Below are 15,484 nucleotides of genomic sequence, written 5' to 3'. Positions count from 1 at the left end.
CACATTTGTCACGACTTGCTTTGTCTGAACGGACGCGTTCAGCAAAGTTGTCGCGCCTTTCCATGAGCCCGTAATTTTCGCTTGTGGATCTGCGGCGCCTCTATGCGTCGACACGTGGCTCCTGCTTTCTGCCCGTGACTATCCATGAAACGACATCAGGGACCACATTCCCTCTTTTTAGAAATCCCGCTTTGCGCTCATAATTCACGTTTTATCTTTTTAAGAAAAAAATTAAATTTAAACGTGTGGGCTTCAGATTTCATGTTGGGTCGGGTTTTACCGTTGTTGGGTTAATTTCATTTTGGGTTGGGCTTTCAATTGTTTGGGTTTCAGTTTGTGTAAGACTATCTGTTAGGGCTTACTATTTTGAGTGTTTTACTGTTTCGTTTTTATTTATTTATTTATTTTATTTTATTTTATTTGATTGTTTGTTTTGTAATTTTTATTTTGTAATTGTTTTATTTTATTTTTGTATGTTTTGTGATTTTTATTTGCTTTAATACCCTTCATTTGTTGTTATGACATTGGTTGTGGCTAATTTTTAAACATTGAGGACAATGTTCATTTCTAGGTTTGGGGGTATTGGAGTTTAGCAAGTAAATTTGGTTTTTCTTAAAATTAAAAAATAATAATAATTGAAAAAAAAAAAAAAAAATTTTTTTTTTTTTGCTTGTTTTTATTTTAAGTATTGTTTTGTTTTGTTTTTGTTTTGAGTCACTTTCCGAACACTTATGATGAGATAGTGATAAATGTTTGCATGACTTAAATAAAAATTGGATTTCATTTTATTTTAGTGTTTTTTTTTCTTTATTAAAAAATAAAAAAAAAATTGGCATTGTTCTAGCATGATATGTTTGAAACCTTCTTTACACTTGCCATTTGTTTCATAATTTTCCAATTAAAGGATTTGCATGACCCAAAGAATTGTATCAAGCACAAATTAGACTTATATAACCATATAAAGTGAGCTTTTGAGCCTTGTACTTCAATTCATGAGTGTTATATACATACTCTTATTTTCTTGTCATCAAAGTTGTTGTTTGATCTCATTATTTATTGATTTGGTTGAACACTTAAAAGTCATTCATTCTTATGCAATTTGACTTCACGACATTTAAGAAGTGATATTAAGGCCCTCTTTGGATCGTTTGTGCCTTTCAAGCTAACCTTATGCATGCTTAAGCATGATTTTCCATTGTTAACCATTTTGAGCCTACATGTAAACCTTTTCTTTCATTTAACCAATTATATTTCCTCGCCTTAGCCTGAAAAACAAATATTTACCTTTCTAAAGAACTCATGAGCTTTAATTGGGATGTGTTTTTCATACTAAGTTTGGGAATTTCGAAGAAAAAAAAAAAAATCACACAATTGGTGAAAGAAAAGAGAAAAGTTGTGATTAAGTGGTGGTTGAATGAAATTTCATTTTTGGGCCTTCAAAATAAATTGGTGGTTGTTCAGGAAAGGAGTGAATCAATGTAAATGAAGGGTATAAGGAGTTTTGATCAGGTAAAAGAAAAAAATCTAATCGTGATGATTCGAAGTCTTGTAAACAATTATTTTATGCTCTTGCATTGCGAGTTCCTTGGACTTTGTATTATCCATATCCTTCATTTCTTACTCACCTTACACCCTTGGCCCCATTACAACCCATGTTAAAGACCTAAATTGATCTTAAATGTCATGTGGTTGAATTGCATTCATTTTTCTACTTTTAAGTGTTTGACATCCTTCTTGAGATCATATTAATGCAAGTTCTTCATATTTCTATTGCGAGTTAAGTCCCTTATGGTTTAACTCTATTCTCATGTTTATAACTGAGTGTGCATTATAGCCCTCTTCTGAGTGATTCATTTGTGAGAGGACAACTTTGGTGAGATTTGAAGTTGAACTTATGCTTTGTATGATTTTTTAAATTGTGTGAAAACTAAGATTGGGGAATTTGTTGCATTTGGCTATCACACTACTACACTTTGAGCATATTGTGTTTAGAACTTTGCCGCTTTGTAAATAATGTCTAAAAATTGAGCTTTTATTGTTAAAACGTTTAAGTCATGTGCATGAGTCATTTCTCTTCAGAAAATGTTCGGAAAAATTGTTTTAAGTTCTTTGTGTTTTTGTGTTTGTTTTTGTTTTTGGTTTTGCTTAAGGACTAACAATCTTTAAGTTTTCTAATTACTTTGTTTTACAGAGTCAGTAAAACGTTTGTGGGTATCGTATCTGTTAAACCCTCAGGAGACACAACTCCTCCTACTAGGGATGCCTAGAGGTTTAAAGGCTTGTTGCATATGCTAAATGCAATCGAGTTACCTACGAAAGTGGTTTAGTTAACTTCTAGTTTTGTTTTTAACTTTGTTTTGTGTTGTTTTGCTCGAGGACTAGCAAAATCTAGGTTTGGGGGTATTTGATCGGTTCATAATTGTATATTATTTCTTACCCTTCTAGCTTATGATTTGGTTATGTTTTTGAGTTAAACTTGTGCTTTTAATCCTTTTTGTGTTTATCTTTCAGTTAATTGAGCTTTAGGTAACAATGATGGCTTTGGAGAACATAATTCATGCAATTCAAGCATGTTAAGGCCTAATTTGGATGAATTGATGAAGAGCTTAAAGACAAATTCATTATGGCTACAGCCCCCTGCCAGTCCAGTTCCGTAGGTCATATTGCAAGCTTTGTTTCAGCAACCTACATAGCTCGGATGAGGCCACATTCTTCATGAAAGTTGCTCCAATTGGTGTGTACTATAACATATCCAAAATTCAGCCCCATTGGATAAATCTGGAGTCCGTTACCTAGCAAACACAGAACCATGCTCAGGATGGATCTTATCAGCGCGGAAAATGAGTTAGCAATTTGTTTCGGCCTTAACTTCTTCCTCCGACCTTGGATTGGCCCAAATAACATATGGCTGGAAAGAAGACATTCTGAACTTCAATTTAGAGTGCTTAAAGTCCTAATTTGATTAAGAGAAGCCCAAGTTGTAAGCCCTTGAAGTTGCTGGTCATGCTGACCTCAGCATGTGCTGGTTGGATGCTTGGTCATGGTGAGCTAGGTATGAGCTATCATTTCTGGTTGGAAGCTTGGTCATGGTGACATGAAGATGAGCTAGGGCTGCTGGTGGGATTTAGTGGTGAAGTGCATCAACCAATTCAAGATTTTCTAATACAAGTGCATCACCCATTTCAGATTTTATAAAACAAGTGTTGTATGCATTAGCCATATTGAATTCAGATTTTTCACTTCCTTAGGCCTATAAATAGGGAGGTTCTCTAAGCTTGTAAACACACCCCAAGGGGGGGGAGCTCTCAAACACTTCTCTAGAGCTCCCTTCCCTTCTCTCCCTCAAATTCTCTTAGTTTCCCTTTGTAGTTCTCAATTGTTGTAATAAGATCATTCTATTAAATTTTCTTTGTACTAAATATCAAACACTTTTCCTTTCTCTTCTTCTAATTCTCTAAAGCTTTCAAACACATGTTCTTCCAAAATCCTCAAAGTTCTCAAACATCTCTCTACTTCCCTTCTCTTCCAAAAGTCTCCATGTCTCAAACACTTCACAAACACATTTCTCTTCCTTCCCTAAGTTCTCAAATTCTCCAAGTTCACAAACATCCTCCAAGTTCTCAACCACTCTCTTCCAAATTCTCAAAGTTCCTAAACACTCTCTTCCAAAATCCACAAAGCTCTCAAAACACCTCTCTACTTTCTTCTCCAAATCCTCCAAGTTCTCAAACACTCTCTTCCAAATTCCCCATGTCTTAAACACATTCCCTTCCAAAATCCTCAAAGCTCTCAAACACATGTTCTTCCAAAATTCTCTAAAGTTCCCAAACACTTTCTTCTCCCTCCTCAAAGTTCTCAAACACTTCCTTTCTTCCTCAAAGTTCTCTTAGTTTCCTTAATGTTTTCTTAGTTGTAATTTATTTTTCTTTGTTATGTAAATTCTTTTCTTAAGTTTTCAAGTTGAATTAGTTTCCAAGTTTCAATTATGGTTTTTGTTCTTATTCATTATGCTTATAAGTTAATATGCTAGTTTGAATGATTGATCACCATTTAGGCTTGCATGTTAGCTATCTTGGTTTGAATTAAGAGTATACACCATGCTTTAATTCGAATTGAACTATGAATAGGAAGAGTATGTATGGACATTCGACAACAGGGATTAGATACATACTTGGTTGTTTAAAATGTTCTTCTATGCTTAATGGGTTCCTAATGCTTAATTTTAGGTTAGACAACAAATGATCAAATTAGGGAATTAGGAACACAAGGTTATGACCACACACCATGGCTTAATCATACTTTAGCTAGAATCAATCCATTAATCTAAATTGAACTTGGGAACTTATTTGCTTGAGTTACTTATTTCTTTCTTCCTTGTTTTATGTTCTTTGTTTTTGTTTCTATTTTGTGTAGGGAAACTAAATTGGATCATTCAATCACCAATCCCTGTGGAATCGACCTCGCACTTACATATGCTATACTACCAACGGTTCGTGCACTTGCGAGTATCACAAGTTGAGGATGCAGCTTAATCCATTTTGGTGGAGCTAAATCTACGCAACAATATCGTACCCAAGTAATTTCACAACAAGCGGCAGCCATGGAACGATATTCAGCTTCGGCACTAGATCGAGATACTGTGGTTTGCTTCTTGGTTTTCCAAGAAACCAAAGAATCGCCAAGAAATACACAATACCCGGTAGTAGAACGCTGAGTATCACGACATCGAGCCCAATCCGCATCACAAAAGGCATTTAATTGGATTGACTGTTGGCAGAAAGAAAAATACCTTGCCCTGGTGCACGTTTGACATAGCGAAAAACCCGATGAGCTGCCTCTAAGTGTGGTGTTCGTGGCTTATCCATGAACTGACTCAGAGTGTGAACGGCGTACACCAAGTCAGGTCGCATAATTTTCAAATAGATCAGCCTCCCTACAAGTCTTCGATACAAAGATGGATCATCAATGTAATCGTCCTCATGTTTGCTAAGGGACAAATTTGGCTCCATGGGTGAATTGGCTGGTTTTGCACCAAGTTTTCCTGCATCCTCTAGTATTTCAAGTGCATACTTGTGTTGTGAAAGGGCTATGCCTTTGCTAGAACGAGCAATCTCGATGCCAATAAAATATTTCAACTGACCAAGGTCTTTCAATTTGAATTGTTGCAGCAAGTATGACTTGGTTGCTTCAATGTCTTGTAAACTATTCCCTGTCAAAATGATATCATCCACATAGACAAGTAAGGCAGTGAATGTGCTACCTCGAGTTCGGACGAACAATGAATAATCTGCCTTCGATTGATGGTAGCCTGCTTGCTTAAGGGCTGTGGAAAGTTGAATGAACCATTGACGTGAAGCTTGCTTGAGTCCATACAAGGATTTATGAAGCTTGCATACACGAGTCTCCCCTTTTCGTCTGAATCCACGAGGTAGATTCATATAAACATCTTCATCAAGATCACCATTGAGGAAAGCATTATTGACATCAGGCTGATGAAGATGCTAACAACGCGTGGAAGCAACGTCGAGAAGGAGGCGGACAGTGACAAGCTTTGCGACAGGGGCAAAAGTTTCCCCGTAGTCCAATCCCTCAACCTGACTATAGCCCTTTGCAACCAAATGTGCTTTAACCGATCAAGGGAACCATCAGAATGAAGTTTGACCTTGTACACCCACTTACAACCAATGGGTTTCTTGCCAGAGGGCAAAGGTTGAAGAGTCCATGTACCATTAGCTTCAAGAGGAGCCAATTCTTGTGCCATGGCATGACGCCATTGAGGGTCATGAGATGCTTGAACAAAAGAGGTGGGTTCTTTGACTGCTGAAAGAGAAGCACTAGAAACACGATGGTGTGGTGACAAGCGATCATATGTAAAGACATGAGAGAGAGGATGTTTGGTACCTTAGGGTTCAGTCGACGCCGAGTTAGATGATGGGAGAGACCGGGAAGGTAATTTTATGTTGACATGATACTGCTGAAGATAACTAGGCCGAGTGGTGGTACGTCGTAGTGGTGGTGGGGATGTCGGTGCAAGAGTAGGTGGAGGAGCCACATGTGGAGACTCAAGTCTCGGTGATGGAGACTCAAGTCCAGGTGCTGGAAACTCAAGGTCAGGTGTTGGAAGCGCAAGGTCAGGCGCTGGAAGCTCAAGGTTAGGCATTGGAAACGCAAGGTCAGGCGCTGGAAGCTCAAGGTTAGGCGTTGGAAACGCAAGGTCAGGCGCTGGAAGCGCAAGGGCAGGCGCTGGAAGTGCAAGGTTAGGTGCTGAAAACTGCAAAGTAGGAGAATTAAGTCCAGGCATGGGAGACTCCGCAAGTGGAGTGGAGTGGGAGGTTGGGGCATCATCAAAATTGGTGGGATGAGAGGTTGGGAAGACAAGAGAAGAGTTGGTAGTGGAAGATGGAAAAGGGAAAGTAGTTTCATGAAAGATAACATCCCAAGAAATAAAATTTTTACCCGTGTTAAGATCATAAACCCGATAACCCTTCGTACCATATGGGTAACCAAGAAAAATGCAATATGTGGCCCTAGCATCAAATTTGGTTGGGCGATGATGATGAGTAGAGGCAAAGCACAAACAACCAAAAACCCTTAAGTGATCATAGGCGGGTGGTTTACGAAAAAGGATATCGTAGGGAGTTTTCCTTTAAGAACCTATGTAGGAGTGCGGTTGATAAGATATGTGGCAGTGAGTATGGCATCCCCCCAAAATTTCTTAGGAAGTTTGGCTTGGAAAAGGAAAGCTTGTGCAACATTGAGAAGGTGTCGGTGTTTTCTTTCGGCTACTCCATTTTGCTATGGAGTGGAGACACAACTAGGGTGATGTAAAATCCCTTTATCAGAAAAAAATTGTGTCATCATAAACTCAGGACCATTGTCACTGCGAACAATTTTAACCTAGGAAGAAAATTGTGTTTCAACAAGGTTGATGAAAGTGGTGAGCTTTTGGCGTGCATCTGATTTGTGGTGCATTAAATAAACCCATGTGCATCTGGAGTAATCATCTACAATGGTCAAGAAGTATTGTGCCTTAGTGATGGAAGGAACGTGATAACTGTTGGAGTTGGCTCGACTAACGAAGGAAATAAGGAAGCAGCCCAGCATGCAGGCGCTTGAGCGGAACCTGCAGGCGCCCGAGCGGCAGAGGCATCTTGGCACAAGCGCTTGAACAGGCCTGCGGCTCGCGACTTCCTGTTTTAAAACAGTTCGGTTTTTGGCCTATTTTTGGGAGGTTTTTTAGTTTCCTATTCCTTGTATGATTGTGCTAAAGGCCTATACATATAAATAGGTACTTTAGACTAGGGTTTAGTAGAGATTCAAGATATACAAACCTAGGGTGAGAGAAAAAGAGAGAGAGAGAGAGAGAGAGAGAGAGAGATATCAAAGGGAGTTCTTTATTGTAACCAAAGGGATTTTTCTCATACTGGTGAATTTTCTCGAGGATCACCGGAGAGGACGTAGGCACGACGCCGAACCTCTATAAATTCTTGTGTGTTCTTGTGTGTGTTTACTTTTGTGGTTTCGTGTGCGATTTATCTTTGCGTAGCTTGTGTTGTGATTGTTGCGTAGTCCATCAACGACAAAGTCTTGGAAGTGTTTTTGCACAACAATAACCACCCCAAATATCAACATGAATTAATTCAAATGGCACAAGTGAATTTATAGAACTCAAGGGAAACGAACGACGAGTTTGTTTAGCTAAAGGACAAACCAAACAATCATCAATGTCACAAAATTTCATGTTCTTAACAGGAAGGGAAAGAGCACGTAGGCTTTTATTTGAAAGATGACCAAGGCGTTGAAGCCAAATTCAAGAAGAAGAAGGAACCATGGCTGAAACGGAATTGCACCCGGTTGTCTTCACAGTATCAAGATAGTAGAGACCTTCCCTCTCAATTCCCGTCCCAATCATCTTCCCCGAACGTCGGTCCTGAACAATACAAAATTCATTAGTAAACATTGCAAGACAAGATGAGCTTTTGGTGAGCTTGCTCACAGAGATTAAATTTAATCTAAATGAGGGAACACAAAGCACATTATGAAGAATAAAATCATCCGAGAAACGGATAGTGCCGACGTGGGTGACATTGGCAAGGGCATGATCAAGAAGGTACACTTGACGATTAGAGACTGGAGTGCATGTGGTCATCAACTTAGGCGAACAAACCATGTGATCAGTGGCGCCAGTATCAAAAATTCAGTTGAGTCCACCAATGAAAGCAGAGGCAGAGAAGGTGTGACCTGAGAGATCACTGGTGCTGGAAGCAATGCTAACACGATTAGCCAAAACTGTGGGCTTGTTTTGATTGAGGAGAGCAAGGAAGCTCTGGCATTGTGCTGTTGTGAGGTTGTATGATGGGGAAGCTGCGGTGGCCATATGAGTGGCGTCAACACGATGGACCGAAGGAGATAAAAAACCCCGACGACATTGAGAGTCACTGTTGCCGCTAGGATCATCATACTTGGGTTGCTCAGGCTGGGCTGAGGCTTGAAAATCATATTTGGGTTGCTCAGGCTTGGCTGAGACTTGAGGTGATTTGCTGTCGTTGATCGCCATGGAGATTAGCGAGAGAACAGGCTAGGGTTTGAGTTTGTGTAGGATTATTGGTAACCTTAGAGCTCTGATACCATAATAGAATTGGTAATTCGTATATTGATTAATATTTCAGAATGGGGTACAACACCTTTATACAAATACAATAGCCAATTAAGATGCTGAAAACTAGCCTAAATGAGCTATTCTTTAATGTACGCACCTATATAAAAGGAAGGAAATAAACTAAATATCTGTATAGGTCAATGATCAATATTCATAATCAATCACGTTGATTTAGTTGGGATTTTACGCTCCTCAACAGAACGAACAAAAAAAGTCTCTCAAAAGAAAGCTATGTCATGTGTGCGTGATTACATTAATAGAAATTGTTACAAAAGTAGATCATGAGTTTCTATAGGTGTTTAATTAGAGGTGTCAAATGAGCCGTGTTGGGCCGGCCCAGTTTGTTTAGAGTCAACCTATTTAATAAACTGGCCGTGCTGGACTCGTCCATATAAGTTTAATAGTGAAAAAATGATATTATTTTGTGAATGAGTATGAATAAGCCGAAGGCAAACAAAAGCAAAATCCAAAAGACACAGTTACCTTAGGGCCCGTTTGGTTCGCCATTGAACTTCTTAGGAATAAATTTCTCATATCTAATCCCATGAGATGGGAATGGTGGGAAATGAGGACTAGGAAATGCAACTATTTCCCATTCCCATGTTTGGTTAGTGCAGTATTAGGAATGAAAAGTTATTAAGTTTCCAACACTACCCTTAATTTTTTAATTATTAAAGGTTAATATATGAAGAGTTTTTTTAAGGGTGTAAAAGTGGTATTTAAAAATAATAACATGGGTAAGTTAGTTCAAAAAAACTGTATTAAATGCTTTCCTAAGTGGGGGGAAAAAGTTTCTTGTGGTGAGCCGAGGGCGTGAACTTCGCCCCTACATGAGAAGTCGTTATGTATGAGTCCATAATTGCATTCCCAAGAGTGCACTTACCAAACATGGGAATGCAATTTGAAACACACTCCCAAGCTCCTAAGCATCCACAATGGTTGTTCAATAGTTCAACGCAATAGTTTAATTCATGGCTTATTATCACAAAACGTCCCTAAGGTTTACAAAACTATCAGATTGCATCCTTAATATTTTTTTGTGTCATTCGTGGTCCTCAAAGTTATTATGTGTGATCACAAATGGTCCCCTGCCGTTAGGTTCCGTCAAAAACTCCATTAGTTTGCTGACGTGGCATATATATTACAAAACATCCCTGAGATTCACCCACCTATCACAAATGGTCCCTGCAAATTTTTTTTAATTTTTTTCATTTAAAATTCATAAAATTTTGGTTTTCTTTTTAAAATTTTATGAATTTTAAAATATTTTTGAATATATATATTATATTTTAAATACATATGACACTATAGTATTGTAGATGTGGGCTCCATATATATGCCACATCAATATACTAATGGAATTTTTAAAAAATAATTTTAAATTCCTAAAATTTAAAAATGAAAAAACTAAAGGGTTCATAAATGGCCCACAAGATTAAAATCCTTATATAAATGGTTTTTTCATTTATAAATAATTTAACAAAGAAAACCAAAATGTTATGAATTTTAAATTAAAAAATTAAAAAATTTCGTAGGGACCATTTGTGATAGGTGTGTGAACCTCGGGGATGTTTTGTGATATATATATATATATATATATATATATATATATATATATATATATATATATATATATATATATATGCCATGTCAACAAACTAACGGAGTTTTTGACAGAACCTAACGGCAGGGACCATTTGTGATCGCACATACTAACCTTAAGGACCACGAGTGACACAAAAAAACATTAATGATGTAATCTGATAGTTTCGTAAACCTTAGGGACGTTTTGTGATACTAAGCCTTAATTTATTGAACTATTTTGGCATCTATTAAATTGAACTACAGTTTTACTTGCAATGGTACAGTTCAATAGCTTCAGATCAATAGTTATATCTAAGGGTAGGTATCGAGATCGGAAAACTGGAACACCTAGCCGAACCGACAACTGTAATTAACGTTTTCTTCCCCTCCAATAAAATTATGGGCCTTTTGGGTAGGTGTTGCTGCCACTGAGTTTGAGAATTGAGATCATCAAGTACATACATCTTTCTCTTGTAGATATCGGAGTTCAGATCTTCACCGTTGATATGCTTAGATCTCCAGCTAGGTCAGTTTACACCTTGGCCTTGGGCTCTTACTATTTCTTCATTCTTGATTATATTATATATTTGTTCTGTAGGTTAATCTTTGTTGTTTGATATTGTTCTGTATGTTAAACTTTGTTGTCTGATCATAATGATATATATAATTAAGTTATATATATAATGTTGGAAGAAAATTGAGTATTAATTATAATACATATATTTCACATAGCTTGTTGGACCGTATGTATTGGAGTCCAATATTTATAAAGCTATATGGGTCTTCTTATACTGTAAGATAACCATGAATTATGGCATAAGATTAGCAATCCCTAAAATATAATAAAAAAGTTAGGGTATTGTTATCAATATAAAAGGGCTAGTCCCTATTCTTACAATTACACGCTAAGATATTATCAACCCTATTGAGATATTAGCATTTGGTATTGCAAAGAATAGAAGACGGCTCATGCAGACCTTCATGTATTCTTCTTCTAATCTAGGTTAGTGTTCTTGATTTGTTATTAAGTTTATTGGCTTATTCTAATGTGATTCATGGTGGTGTTGTTCTATTGATTTCATTTCATGAAATATTTAACATATAACACCTTCTTGTTATTAAATTACCATTATTTCTTGTGTTTTTCCTTTTTCAATTTGTCAAAATCATTGATTTGCTTAGGGAATTTAAAAGCAGGAAAACATCTCTGTGAAAATGCTCTGAAATAATTGGAAACATATTTTTAGATTAATCTTTTTGGTTCCCATTCACACACCACCACAGGAACAGAATCTCATATTAATCCTTCTGGTTGCCAAATGTTCTCTCTCTCTCTCTCTCTCTCTCTCTCTCTCTCTCTCTCTCTCTCTCTCTCTCTCTCTCTCTCTCTCTCTCTGGACAGATTGTTATGCATATATTTAGTATAAGGTTTCTTGCCCTTTTTTCTTCCCAAAAATGATTTAGTGATTTGTACGTTGGTCTTCTTTCTCAAGGCCATGGTTTTGGCTATCAGCTATTTCATACCCATAAGTATTGGATCTTGAGCAAGCAGTGAAAGGGCTATTTGGTAATCTAATACTATTAGTTGGATATTCTGTATGTTTTCTCTTCAAAATTCTAGATTTAGTAGGGTTGGCATAGACTATCATGGCCTAATATATATTCAAAGTGTTTTAATTATTGGCTATTAGGGTGTGGTTTGAAACTTTGACTGATGGGGTGGGGGAGCTTGGACTTGGAGTTTTCTTGTTTTTGTAAAATGGGTTTCGGAGGATTAGGGTTTTTAGGGGAGTGTGTGAGTTTGCTGTTTTGGTGGAAGATATATGCAGAAGGGCTATGATGATGATGGGGGTGGGTTTTTGTGTTTTGTTAATTCTTTTGTTTGTTGGAAGAAGAATGGGATATTGTGAACAAATCTTCTAGAGTTTAGTGTTGGACCAACAAGTCTGAATTTTGGGTTCATACTATGCATTTTGAATGTGCTAGCAAAGACTGCATGTTAGCTATTTTTTGGGGTGATTAATTGGAGATTATGAACATCAGTTTCAAGTATTGGTCCTTATTACTATCAGTTTAAAATATTTTTTCAAGTCTTATGAGTTAGTTGTGTTCAAAAGCAATTTTCTAAAGTCATATTTTTATTTTTTAATAATGAAAAGTTTTTGTGTCAGTTGCTTGATCTGCTGTTTTATGTTTTGAAAATCTTCTTGTTACAATTTTGATTTGAATATTTTGTTGTTCTGACCTAGGATGATTGCATCCGCTTGTTTAAGGTGTAGTGGAACTGAGACCCTGTTTTCAGGGAGTACCCCTCGGTGAAGCTACATTTCATATGACATCAATGGATTTAACTGAGGTTTTTAATCTGAATTATTGCATCAAAATCCAGTGTTTGTGTGTTTGGTTTGTATGATAAGATTAGGTGCTAAGGATGTTACAATCCAACGTGTTTGACGTGTAGAGGAAGTGAGATATGAGGATGGTCTGCATGGAGGGATAATTTGGCTACTGAGATATTTAAAGAGTGGATGGCAAATAAAGCAACATAACATAAGTATTTGTTGATCATTTGAGCATACTTAAAAGAATTTTCATGTTATTATTAATTTTGTGAATTTTTGGACTATTTTTATGGTATCTTCATGTGATTTCTTATTTTTAATTTTGTGTACATGTTTTTTATTATTAAATTTAATTATTTTTATCTATATATATAAAGCAAAAGGCAAAGAATGTGTTGGCGGCGCAAATCTCACGGCCTGGTGATCCGGGCCGAGGGGATATGCGTTAACATGTGGCTTCCTTCTTTTGGATGTGGTTGCGGTTGTGCGCGGGCGTGCCAGCACGGTCTACTGTGCGTCGAGATGGTGATGTGGATGAAATGGTTAAGTGGTGCGCCTGTTTGAGTTCGACTCATAATCAAACGATTGTGGCTAAGAGAGGAACTGATCTCGGCCGTCAGGTTCACGGCCTGAGCTACAAGGCCGTTTAGTGGTGGTATTGATGGTGGGTTTTGGGCGGTGCTCCGGCGCGTTGCTCAGGGAGCGACGGTCGTATGATATATGGGGTGAATGAGAGATCAACAGAGATGGTGCTCCGGCGCCTTGAAAATTAAGGGTCGTATGATATATTGATGAACGGATTTTCCTTACAATTCTAACACTACTCCTAGGAAAGCAAGTAAAAATATTGAAAGTGCATTACAGGAAAATATAATTTGCTTCATGGGAGGCTTTGGTTTGGTGTTTGAACCCTTTGAATGTAACTTGAGCCTTGTATTTATAGGAAGAGTTCCTGGAGGAGTAATTGAGGCTGAAAATCTGCATGGTGGAGCCTGATTAGAACAAGTGGGTAGTCCAATCGACATTTGGGATCGTGAAGCATGGTGGTGTGACCCCATGAATCCTGGTAAATCTCGGCCGCCGCCCTGATCGTGGGTTCTGCGCTGCTGGCCGTGGAGATGCATTTAATGCTCTGATAGCTGGTAACCTAATCTCTCAAGCTGTAAGAATTTTGTAAGAATGTCTGCGCTTAAGCACTCTGATTCCTGTCGCCAAATCCTGACGTTAGTCACTTCCCCTCCTCCCTCGTGCATTAAATGCCTCTTTGCAGCCAGTGGTTTTGCTAGTCAAAGGCATTACTTCATTAAATGAAGCGTGGGCCCCGGCTGCTACGTAGCGATTTGACTCTAATTCCTTTGGTCGTGACTCTTTCGTCCTTCAGCCTCAGCCCCAAATGCCGTGGTCGAGGCCGAGATGATTTTCCCTTCACGACTTTTCCTTTGTTTTTAGGAAGGCCAAACATCTAACGAAACGCCAAGTTTTAGTTCACGAGCAAGTGCTAGGGCCGAGAAAGGAAGCCTCTTCGGTCAGTGTACGACCGTGATTTATTAGGCACAAACAGAGTGGTTAAACATTCAAAAGACCATAAAATGTCATTGGTTAATCCAAACATTAAGAATTGAAATTATTAATTAAATGAGGATAATATGGTAAATTCACACGTTTTCATATTTTAAAAAATTAAAATTAAAATAAAAATAAGATAATGGATCATATTTTTATGGAACACAACTATCCATTATCTTTTTCAAGTGTAAAACAAATTTAAACACAAGGGCAGAAGTGCGTGCGGAGAGACTAGTATTAAATAATTTAATAAACATTAAAATAAATTTTTTTTAAATTCTAATGCAATCCAGCCTATATTTGTACCAAAGAACGGACCGGACTTTAGTCCAGTTCAGTCTAGCCCAACTTAACATACCAAACAACTTATTAAAGTCCAACCCAATCCAACACTCCAAGCCCAATCCTAAGTAGTCCAGTTCAGCCCATAAAACAGGGCTATAAATCCAATCAACCAAATTTATTTATTTTTTGTTAACTTGTAACCAAAAACAATAATAATTACAAATTTGTTGGGTATAAACTAATTATTTTGATTACCCAAATTTTTTTTAAAAACTAAAAGAACTAAAGACAAACTCATAGAACGCCACTGCAACTGTTCATATTCCCATGGTGTTGTGGTTTTCCTTCTTTTTTTTAATTAATGTAATACTGAAAATTTTAAAACAATATTTTTATAATGAACGAATTTGTAATTTTTTATTATAAAAGAAACACTGTTTATTTATTTTTTTTGGGATAAAAGAAAAATTGGTCGTAGACTTGTAAACGAGTCGGATTCAGATCGGACATGCCTCGATCTATATCCGAATTCATTTATAATCGGATTATCAGATTCATATCATATTTGGACTAGCGGATTGTACCTATAAATCCATATTCGTTACACATCGAATTCAGATCGGATTGGATTATTATCTGATTTATTTTGTGATGTACAAAAAATCAAAATTTCATTAGTAGCCTCGTTCTTTTATTATGGACCTTCCTTACCATTTTTTAGACCTCAACATTCCATAAACTTGTAAGTGTATCCATAATCTTGTGATACTATGATTTACAATAGAAAGGATCCCCATTACAAGGCTGAGGAAAGAGTTGGCCTTGGAGAAGTAAAGGTGGTCGTTATTCTTGTAAACACAAGGGTTTACAATATTAAGAAATCATATCACAATGCTTTGGACATCAACATTCCATAAACTTGTAAAGTGTATACATAATGTAGTAATACTGTTTGAGTCCTATGTATGGATGAAAAGTTGTATTTCTAGAGGTGAAATTTGGGGTTTGAGTCTTTTACCTTTGGTGATGGTCTAAAAGTCTTGACTCT

The 15,484-nt window shown here is 37.2% G+C and overlaps 1 non-coding gene across 1 annotated transcript; it reads left to right on the top strand.

The window, feature by feature from the left end:
• The first annotated feature begins 12,486 nt into the window (after positions 1–12,486).
• Positions 12,487–12,601, top strand: LOC148296354 (small nucleolar RNA Z278). The gene has a single exon (XR_015834235.1). It is a non-coding gene; the product is annotated as a small nucleolar RNA Z278 (small nucleolar RNA).
• The last annotated feature ends 2,883 nt before the right edge of the window (positions 12,602–15,484 follow it).

Source organism: Prunus avium, chromosome 2 (assembly GCF_965620075.1).
Source record: "Prunus avium chromosome 2, drPruAviu1.hap1.1, whole genome shotgun sequence".
Classification (NCBI taxonomy): domain Eukaryota; kingdom Viridiplantae; phylum Streptophyta; class Magnoliopsida; order Rosales; family Rosaceae; genus Prunus; species Prunus avium.
This window is presented reverse-complemented; position numbering and strand designations above follow the sequence as displayed.